Source organism: Heterocephalus glaber, unplaced genomic scaffold, assembly GCF_053883595.1.
Source record: "Heterocephalus glaber isolate CG9 unplaced genomic scaffold, H.glaber_assembly_v1.0 deba00001461, whole genome shotgun sequence".
NCBI lineage: Eukaryota > Metazoa > Chordata > Mammalia > Rodentia > Bathyergidae > Heterocephalus > Heterocephalus glaber.
In genome coordinates, this window is record NW_028258308.1 from 5,452,265 (window position 1) to 5,463,487 (window position 11,223).

The 11,223-nt window shown below is 38.2% G+C and overlaps 1 pseudogene; it reads right to left on the minus strand.

The window, feature by feature from the left end:
• Positions 1–4,798: 4,798 nt before the first annotated feature.
• LOC147826720 (U4 spliceosomal RNA) lies at positions 4,799–4,959 on the minus strand (annotated as a pseudogene).
• Between the last annotated feature and the right edge of the window lie 6,264 nt (positions 4,960–11,223).

The window sequence follows — 11,223 nt, forward strand, 5'->3', positions numbered from 1 at the left end:
GCTTCCTGAGGTGGTGATCCTCATTTTCTTTTTACAGGATAATATTTAAAAATTTTTTGGAGTGCTAGTTTGATATTCATGAAGTTCCTCAGGTGCTCTTTGTCCTGAAAATATCTTATTTCTCCATCAATTTTGAAAGATAGTTTTTCAGGGTACATCAATCTGGGTTGGAGGTTGTTTTCCTTTAGGGCTCGAAATAAGTCATTCTATGCTCTTCTTGCCTTGTGGGTTTGTGTCGAGAAGTCTTCTGTGATTCTGATGGGCTTTCCTTTGCATGTGATTTGTTTCTTTTCTCTAACTGCTTGTAGCACTTTGTTCTTCTTTTGATTTCTGGAATCTTTACTACTTCATGCTTATGTGTAGATTTTTTTTTGATCAGAACTACTTGGAGTCCTATATGCCTCAATTATCTCTATGCCACGGTCTTTTCCCCTAGTTGGGAAGTTTTCTGCCATTACATCTGTGAACAATTTTTTAATGTCATCTCTACTCTCTCCTGTTTCTTCCTTGACTCCAATCCCTCTGATGTTATTCTTCTTTGCATCATCTATCAGCTGCTGGATTGATTTCTCATTGTCCTTACTATTTTTAAGAAATTTTTCTTTTCCTGGTCACTGATTGCAATCCTATATTCTGTATCTGAAATTCTATCCTCACATTGGCTCATTCTGCTGCATAAACTTTCAATGGAGGTTTTAATCTCCTGGAAAACTGTTTGCATCTGTTTTATGGATACCATTTTTTTACTATGTTTGTATTCCACCATGTTCCTCAGATCCTCTATTTTTTTAACTGTGTCCACTCTAGATTCATTAATCGTGTCTTGTACTATGGGCACAACCTCTGCTGTTACCTGAAAATTATTTCTGATTTCATTTTTTCCATGTCACTTTTGTTGCCAGTTCAGGGAGTCCAGGTGGTTGAATATCAGATTGTTCCATCTCCTTGGCCTGTGGGGTTGCCTTAGATGATATTCCAGCATGAATTTGAGATTTATTTATGTATCTTCTCATTTCAACAGATGCAGCCTGCTGTGTCTTTGTTGAGGCAACTCTTTGGTCACCCAGTGGTTTTGAATTCTCAGCAAGCAAGCCACTGAGCAGCCTTTACTCTGCTGTTCACCAGTACACCAATTCCTGGGTTCAGGGTGGTTGCCTTCTAGATCTCTGAGCTGACCTGTTGTCTGGGAGGGCTTCTGGCTGGGGCCTGAGCACACTTTGGATGGTATCCAGGCATGCCTTTCAGGGGTCCCTATGTAGCTATTGTCTGGGAGGCCCTTTGTTTGGAAATAGACTTGAGGACCAGACAACCCACAATGTGGGAAAAAATCTTCACCTGCTCTTCCTCAGACAGAGGTCTACTATCGCAAATCTATAAAGAACTTAAAAAGATCAGACCTCCCAAATTTTAAGACCCAATCCGAAAATGGGCATCTGAAATGAACAGACATTTCTCAGACAAAGAAGTAGAAATAGCAAATAAATACATGAAAAAATGTTCGACATCACTGGTCATTCGAGAGATGCAAATGAAAACAACGCTGAGATTCCATCTCACTCCAGAAAGAATAGCTGCTATCACACAATCAACCAATAAGAAATTCTGGCAGGGCTGTGGGGAAAGAGGAACCCTGCTCCACTGCTGGTGGGGGTGTAGACTGGTGCAAGCCCTGTGGAAATCAGTACGGAGATACCTCAAAGAACTAGGACTGGATGTTCCATTTGACCCCGCTATTCCACTGCTGGAGATCTTCCCCAAAGAATTAAAAGAATCATACCACAGTGATATATGTGCACCCATATTCACAGCAGCGCAGTTTGTAATAGCTAAAACTTGGAAACAACCCAAATGCCCATCAACTGGAGACTGGATAAAGAAAATGTGGTATTTTCATAAAATGGAGTACTACTCAGCCATAAAAAATGAGAAATTGGAGACATTTATATCTAAGTGGATGCACATTGAGGAGATACTCTTAAGTGAAATAAATAGGACACACATGTGTAAATACCGAATAGTTTCTCTGGTGTGAGAAACTGAAAGTGTAAATAAGGACTAAATAATTTCTCATCTTTTATGGCTGAGTAGTACTCCATTTTATTTAAAAACCCCCACATTTTCTTTATCCAGTCTCCAGTTGATGGGCATTTTTGGTGTTTCCAAGTTTTAGCTATTATAAAATGTGCTGCTATGAACATGGGCGCACATGTATCACTGTGGTATGATTCTTTTAATTCTTTGGGGAAGATCCCCAGCAGTGGAATAGCGGGGTCAAATGGGACTTCCAGTCCTAGTTCTTTGAAGTATCTCCATATTGATTTCCACAGTGGTTGCACCACTCTACACTCCCACCAGCAGAGGAGCAGGGTTCCTCTTTCTCCATAGCCCCACCAGCATTTGTTATTGGTTGATTTCATGATAGCAGCCATTCTTTCTGGAGTAAACTGTAATCTCAGCGTTGTTTTCATTTGCATCTCTCGAATGACCAGTGATGTCGAACATTTTTTCATGTATTTATTTGCTATTTCTACTTCTTTGTCTGAGAAATGTCTGTTCATTTCAGATGCCCATTTTTCAATTGGGTCTTTAAATTTGGGAGGTCTGATCTTTTTAAGTTCTTTATAGATTCCAGATAGTAGACCTTTGTCTGAGGAAGAGCAGATGAAGAATTTTTCCCACATTGTGGGTTGTCTCTTCACAACCGCTGGTGGTTTCTGTTGCTGTGCAGAAGCTTTTTAATAAGAAGAGATCCCATTTGTTGATTGTTTGTGCTAGTTCACGGGCAACTGAGGTTTTGTTCATAAAATCTTTTCCTACACCGATATCTTCAAGGGTTCTACCTAACCTCTGTTCCAACTGGTTCAGAGTTTCTATTTTAATATTTAGATCTTTAATCCATTTTGATTTTAGTTTAGTGCATGGTGAGAGATATAGGTCTAGTTTCAATCTTTGGCAAGTTGAAGCCCAATTTTTCCAGCACAATTTATTAAAGGGGCTATCTTTCCTCCAGTGAGGGTGTTTGGCTCCTTTGTCAAAGATGAGATGGATGAGTGTGTCTGGTGTTGTTTCTGCATCTTCTAATCTGTTCCACTGGTCCTCAAGTCTGTTTCTTTGCCAGTACCATGCTGTTTTTATCACAGTAGCTTTGCCCAAAGCTTAAATCTAGCACTAACCATTATATAAAATTTGCAATGGAGAGGCAAGTGTCTTTCAACATTATCTGTAATTCTGACCTTAACAAGAACCCTAACCCTAAGAAGGATACACATGCCTCAAAATAAGGTACATGAATTGTAACCATATACCTTCCCCTAGACATAACCCTAACCCTAAACCTAATGATCATTCCAAAATTACAATGACAATGTCCTTGAATTCCTACCCTAACCAGTAACATCAAAATATAGCTACTTCTGATAGTAACATTCAAACATACTGTAAAAAGATAAGACACTTAAATTCCAATAATAACTCTAGCCCAAACCCTAACCCTACCGGAACACTAACCTTAATGTGAACCGGCATACCACACGTGAATACTACAGTACTTGAAATAAAAAACGATACCTAATATTAACATTAACCTGAACATAACCATCATGTTACTACTCCATTAAAGGGGTACCTGAATTCTGGCAGTACTATTAGCCTTACCACAAACTGATCTCTAGTGCTAACCAATATAAAAATTTTCCAATACAGGGGCATGTGTTTTTGAACACTATCTGTACCCTTGACCCAAAAAGAACCCTGATATTAACAATGACACCCATGCTTCAAAATTCAGGCACATGAATTTGAACCCTATACCTGCATTTAGATGTAACCTAACCTGGACCATCATAAACACATTTCCACCCAAATTTAATGGAATTCCTGAACTATTCATAAGTCTACATCCAAGAGCAACATTCATTCTAACCATCCTACCCTGCTTACAAAGCACAGGTGCTTAAAACCCAAAACTATTCCTCAGCCAAACCCTAGCCCGAACTCCAAACTCTACCTCTGATGCTAACATGACCAGGCATGACTGCACATCAATACTGTTGGACTTGAAATACAAAATGATCCATACCAATACCGCTAATGCCAAATGTAACCATCATACTTCGACTGTAACAAACTCTTAATTGAATTCTATAACAATTTTTAGGAGTAACCAAAACCTAACCAAATCACTAACCATAATAGGTACACACTCCAATGGTCAGGTGTGTGTACTTCAACATTATCCTTAACACTGATCCTAAGAAGCCTAACCCTAACAATGGTACCCATGCTTCAAAATTCAGGTACATGTATTAGAACCCTATACCTGCCCCCAGACATAGCCCTAACCCAAACCCTAACCATCATACCACATTTCTGTGACATAGTAATTGAATTCACCACTATCCATTAACCTCAAAATAAAACTACCTTTCACACTAACTTTCAAACACACCATCCAGAGCAAAGTACGTAAATTCCAAAAAAATCTCTATCCCAAAACCTAACCCTAATGCTAACACTGACTTTAACTCAAACAGGTGCAACCACACTTGAGTACTGCAGTACTTAAAATCCAAAACGTAACCTAACATTAACATTAACCCCAACCTCAATCATCATATTCCTACTCAAATAATCTGGCACTTGAATTATAGCAATAGTATTAGCCTTAGCCCAAATACTAACTCTAGCACTAATCATAATAGGCACATTCCAATAGAGAGGCAAGTGTCTTCAAACACTCTCTATAAACTTGAGGATATCAAGAATCATAACTCTGAAGATGATATGCATGAATCAAAATTCAGGTACATGAACTGACACCCTATATTTGCCCCTAGACACAACTCTAACCCTAAACCTATCCATTATACCCAAACTGGCATGACAGTATCTAATTCCAATTAGCAATAATTGTGACTCGGATAAACCTCATTGGCTACGATGCTGCCAGCGCACAAAGCTAGTATTCTTGAATTCCTACACTATCCATTAACCTCTATATAAAATTACATATCATACTAACTTTGAAATGCACCAAACAAAGCAAAGGCACTTTAACTCCAACACTATCTCTACCAAAAACCCTAACTGTAATCCTAACCCTAACAATGAACTTAACATGAACCAACATAGCCACAATTGATTATGGAAGTACTTGAAATCCAAAATGATACCTGACATTAACCTTGACCCAATCCTAACCAAAATTTTCCTACATCAATAATCTGGTACTTAAATTGTAACATTGCTATTAGCCTTGGTTCAAACCCTAAATCTAACACTAACCATTATAGGTACATTCCAATAGAAAGGCAAGTATCTTTGAACACCATCTGGAACCCTTATCCTAAGAAGTGCCCGAACCCTAACAATACTACCACTGCTTCAAAATTCAGGTACATGAAAAGGAACCCTATACCAGGCCAAGGACATAATCATAACACTAACAGTAACACTAACCATCAAACCCACAGTTCGATGAAAAGGTATTTGAATTCCAAAACTATCCATGAACTTTAAAATAAAACTAACTCACATTATAACCTCCACACCAAAAGCCCAAATGTAACTCACTTAAATTCCAACACTGTTTGTACCCAAAACACTACACATTTCTAACACAGTCATTGACGAGAAAAGGAATACCACGATTGAGTACTGCAGTACATGAAATCAAAAAGGGTAACTGACATGAACACTAATCCCAATCTGAAAAATCATGTTACTACTCCAATAATCTTGTACTTGAACTCTAGCAGTACTACTAGCCTACCCTAAAGCCAAAATCAAGGACTAGACATTACACAACATTACCCATGGAGAGGCAAGTGTCTTCCAACAGAATCCAAAATCTTGACCTAAACAAGAACCTTAACCCTAACAATGATAGGCATGCTTCAAAATCCAGGGACATGAATTGGAAGCATATACATTCCCCTAGACATAACCCTAACCCTTACCCTAATGTTAATACCCAATTTACCATGACAATATCTTTGAATTCCTACCCTATCCATTAACCTTAAAATACAACTACTTCTCATACTACCATTCAAACCCACCATAAAAGAAAATGCACTTAATTCCAAAACTAACTCTAGTGCAAACTCTAACCCTACCATAACACTGACCTTAATGTGATCTGGCATACCACACGTGAGTACTACAGTACTTGATATCAAAAATGATACCTAACATTAACACTAACCCCAACCCTAACCATCATATTCCTACTCCATTAAAGGGGTACTTTAATTCTGGCAGTAGTATTAGCCTTAGCATTAATTCTAAATGTAGCACCAACCACTATAAGAACATTCCACTAGAGTGGCATGTGTCTTTGAACACTATATGTACTCATGAGCTAACAAGAACCCTAATACAAACAATTACACCCAGGCTTCAAAATTCAGCTATATGAATTTCAACCCTATACCTGCATTTAAAAGGAACCTAACCCTAAATAACAGACACAAAATTCCACTCAAATTTCATGGGATGCCTGAACTATTCATGAGTCTACATCTAAGAGCGACACTCATACTAACCATCCAACCTAGCTTACACAGCACAGGTATGTAAATTTCAAAACTATTCCTTAGAGAAACCCTAGCCCTAATTCAGACTCTCATGCTGACATGACCGGGCATACCTGCAGATCAGTACTGTGTGACTTGAAACTCAAAACTATACATAATGATACAGCTAATCCTAACTGTAACCATCATACTCCCACTCCAACAAACTCTTAATTGAATTCTATCACTATTTTTTGGAGTAACCAAAACCCTACCCTATCACTCACCATAATAGGTACACTCCAATGGTCAGGTATGTGTATTTCAACATTATCCTTAACCCTGACCCAAAAAGAACCCTAATCCTAACAATGATATCCATGCTTCAGAATTCAGGTAGATGTATTTTAAACCTATACCTGCTCCCAGACATAACCCTAATCCTAACAGTGACCATCATGCCCACATTTTAAATGACAAACTAATTGAATTAATACACTAAGCATTAAACTCAATATAAAACTAACTGTCATACTAACTTTCAAGCCCACCATCCAGTGCAAAGATACTGAAATTCCAACACTATCGATGTCTCAACACCTAATCCTAACCCTAACTCTGACTGTAACCTGAACCAGCACGGCCACACTTCAGTACTGTAGTACTTGAAATCCAAAATGAAACATGACATTAACATTAATCCCAACCTCAACCATCATATTCCTACTCCAATAATTTGGCACTTGAATTATACCAGTAGTATTAGCCTTAGCCCAAACACTAACTCTGGCACTAATCATGAAAGGCACATTCCAATTGAGAGGCAAGTGTCTTCCAACACTACCTGTAAAGCTGAGGTTCACAAGAACCCTAACCCACACAATGATATACACGCTGCAAAATTAAGGTACATGAATTGAAACCCTATACTTGCCCCTGGAGATAACCCTAACCCTAAAACCACCCATCATATCCCCATTAGTATGGCAATATTCTTGAATTCCTAAACTTTCCATTAACCTCTCTATAGAACTACAACTCATCCTACCATTGAAATGCATGGAACAAAGCAAAGGCACTTCAATTCCAACACTACCTCTACCCCAAAACCTAACCCTGACCCTAATCAAAACACCGACCTTAACATGAACCAACATAGCCGCAATTGAGTACTGAAGTACTTGAAATCCAAAATGATACCTGACATTAACCTTGACCCCAACTCTAACCAAAGTTTTCCTATTCCAATAATCTGATACTTAAATTGTACTGTCAATATTAGCCTTGGTCCAAACCCTAAAGCTAACATTAACAATTATAGGTACATTCCAATAGAAAGGCAAGTGTCTGTGAACACCGTCTGGAAGCCTTATCACAACAAGGGGACAACCCCTAACAATAGTACCACTGTTTCAAAATTCACGTACATGAATTGAAACCCCATACCTGAGCCCAGACATAATCCTAACCGTAACCCTAAGGCTAACCGTACTACCCATATTTCCAAGACAAGGTACTTGAATTCCTATGCTATCCATGAACCCCTCATTCTAACCTCCAAGCCCACAACCCAAACCTAACCCACTTAAATTCCAACACTGTTTGTAACCAAAACACTAAACCTACTCTAAAACAGACATTGAAGTGAACTGGCATACCACATTTGAGTACTGCAGTATATGAAATCAAAAACGATACCTGACATTAACACTAAAACCAGCCCGAAAAATCATGTACCTATTCCAACAATCTTGTACTTAAATTTTAGCAGTAAAATAAGCCTTAGCCTGAAGCCAAACTTTAGCACTAACCATTATACAATATTTCCAGTAGAGAGACAAGTGTCTTCCAACAGTATCTGTAATCCTGACCTAAACAAGAAACCTCACCATAACAATAATATGCATGCTTCAAAATCAGGGACATGAATCGCAACCATATACCATATCCTAGACATAACCCTATCCCTAACCCTAAGGATCCTACCCAATTTACAATGACAATGTCCTTGAACTCCTACCTTATCCATTATCCTTAAAATAAAACTACTTCTCCTACTAACATTCAAAATACCCGTCCAAAGATAAGGCACTCAAATTCCAACACTAACTCTAACCCAAACCCTAACCCTACTATAACACTGACCTTAATGTGAACAGACATACCACATGTGACTACTACAGTAATTGACATCAAAAATGATACCTAACATTAACACTAACCCCAACTCTAACCATCATATTCCTAATCCATTAAATGGTTACTTGAATTCTGGCAGTAGTATTAGAATTAGCAAGAACTCTAACTGAAGCACTAACCATTATAAGAACATTCCACTAGAGTGGCATGTGACTTTGAACACTATCTGTACCCGGGACCTAACAAGAACCCTAATACGAACAATGACACACAGGCTTCAAAATTCAGCTATTTGAATTTCAACCCTATAAATGCATTCAAGTGGAACCTGACCGTACACATCAGACACAAATTTCTATGAAAATTTCATGGCATTCCTGCACTATTTATGAGTCTATATAAGAGCAACACTCATACTAACCATCCAACCCAGCTTACACAACACAGGTTTTTAAATTTCTTTATTTTTTTTGTATTAAATTCTTTTATTGGTACATTGTAGGAATACCACACAATTACATTTATCATTGGGAATTGTACCTTTATATAATGCATCTTGGTTCTTATATTTTCCCCATTCCTAGACCTCCCTTCAAACCCTCGACCCTTCCTTATTTATAAACACTTTGTTTCCATTTTTTCCATTTCTCATCATTTTTTCCTTTCCCTTCTTTCCTTTCCCCTGCCCCTCCCACTACCCCTACCCCTTTGGACCTTTTCTTCCTATTTCACATTATCGATTATTCATTCTAATCATTGGTACATTTTAGGTATACAATATAATGACATTCATCATTGGAAATTTGCACCTCTACATATTCTCTCTTGGTTCTTATTTTTCACCCTTGCCCAGCACTCCCTTCAACCCCTCCAGTCCTCCCTATTTACAAAGATTTTGTTTCTATTTTTCCATTTTCTCATATTAATCCCATTCCCTTCTATCCTTTGCCCTAGCCCTCACACTTCCTTCCCCTTTGCACCTTTTCTTCCTATTTCACATTATCTATTATACATTTTAGTCCTTATTTACACTTTTAGTTTCTCACACCAGAGAAACCATTTGGTACTTATACATGTGTGTCCTATTTATTTCACTTAAGAGTATGGCCTCAATGTGCATCCACTTAGCTATGTCTCCAATTTCTCATTTTTTATGGCTGCGTAGTACTCCATTTTATTTTAAAAAAACACATTTTCTTTATCGAGTCTCCAGTTGATGGGCATTTGGGCTGTTTCCAAGTTTTAGCTATCACAAACTGTGCTGCTACGAACATGGGTGCACTTATATTTCTGTGCTATGATTCTTTTAATTCTTTGGGGAAGATCCCCAGCAGTGGAATAGCAGGGTCAAACGGGACTTCCAGTCCTAGTTCTTTGAGGTATCTCCATAGTGATTTCCATAGTGGTTGCATGAGTATACATTCCCAACAGCATTTGACTAGCATTTATTTCTCTTTCCCCACAGCCCCACCAGCAATTCTTATTGGTTGATTTCATGATAGCAGCCATTCTTTCTGGAGTGAAATGGAATCTCAGCATTGTTTTCATTTGCATCTCTCGAATGACCAGTGATGTTGAACATTTTTTCATGTATTTATTTGCTATTTCTACTTCTTTGTCTGAGAAATGTCTGTTCATTTCAGATGCCCATTTTTCAATTGGGTCTTTAAATTTGGGAGGTCTGATCTTTTTAAGTTCTTTATAGATCTGAGATAATAGACCTTTGTCTGAGGAAGAGCAGGTGAAGATCTTTTCCCACATTGTGGGTTCACTCTTCACACTGCTGGTGGTTTCTCTTGCTGTGCAGAAGCTTTTTAATAAGAAGAGATCCCACTTGTTGATTGTTTGTGCTAGTTCACGGGCAACTGAGGTTTTGTTCATAAAATCTTTTCCTACACTGATGTCTTCAAGGGTTCTACCTAACCTCTGTTCCAACTGGTTCAGAGTTTCTATTTTAATATTTAGATCTTTAATCCATTTTGATTTTAGTTTAGTACATGGTGAGAGATATAGGTCTAGTTTTAATCTTTGGCAAGTTGAAGCCCAATTTTTCCAGAACCATTTATTAAAGAGACTATCTTTCCTCCAGTGAGGGTGTTTGGCTCCTTTGTCGAAGATGAGATGGTTGTGTGTGTCTGGTGTTGTTTCTGCATCTTCTAATCTGTTCCACTGGTCCTCAAGCCTGTTTCTTTACCAGTACCATGCTGCTTTTATCACAGTAGCTTTGCAGTATAGTTGCAGGTTGGGGATTGTGATACCCCCTGCCATGTCTCTATTACCTAGAATTGCTTTTGCTATTTTGGGTCTCTTCTTGCTCCAAATGAATTTTTGGATTATTTTCTCGAGGCCTACGAAGTATGCTGCTGGGATCTGAATTGGAATCGCATTAAATCTATATAGCAGTTTTGGAAGTATGGCCATTTTCACTCTATTAATCCTTCCTACCCAGGAGCAGGGGATGTCTGTCTATTTTCTGATATCATCTTCAATCTCTCTTTTCAGAGTGCCATAGTTTTCAGAGAAGAGGTCTTTGATTTCTTTCATTAGGATGATTCTTAGGTACTTCAGT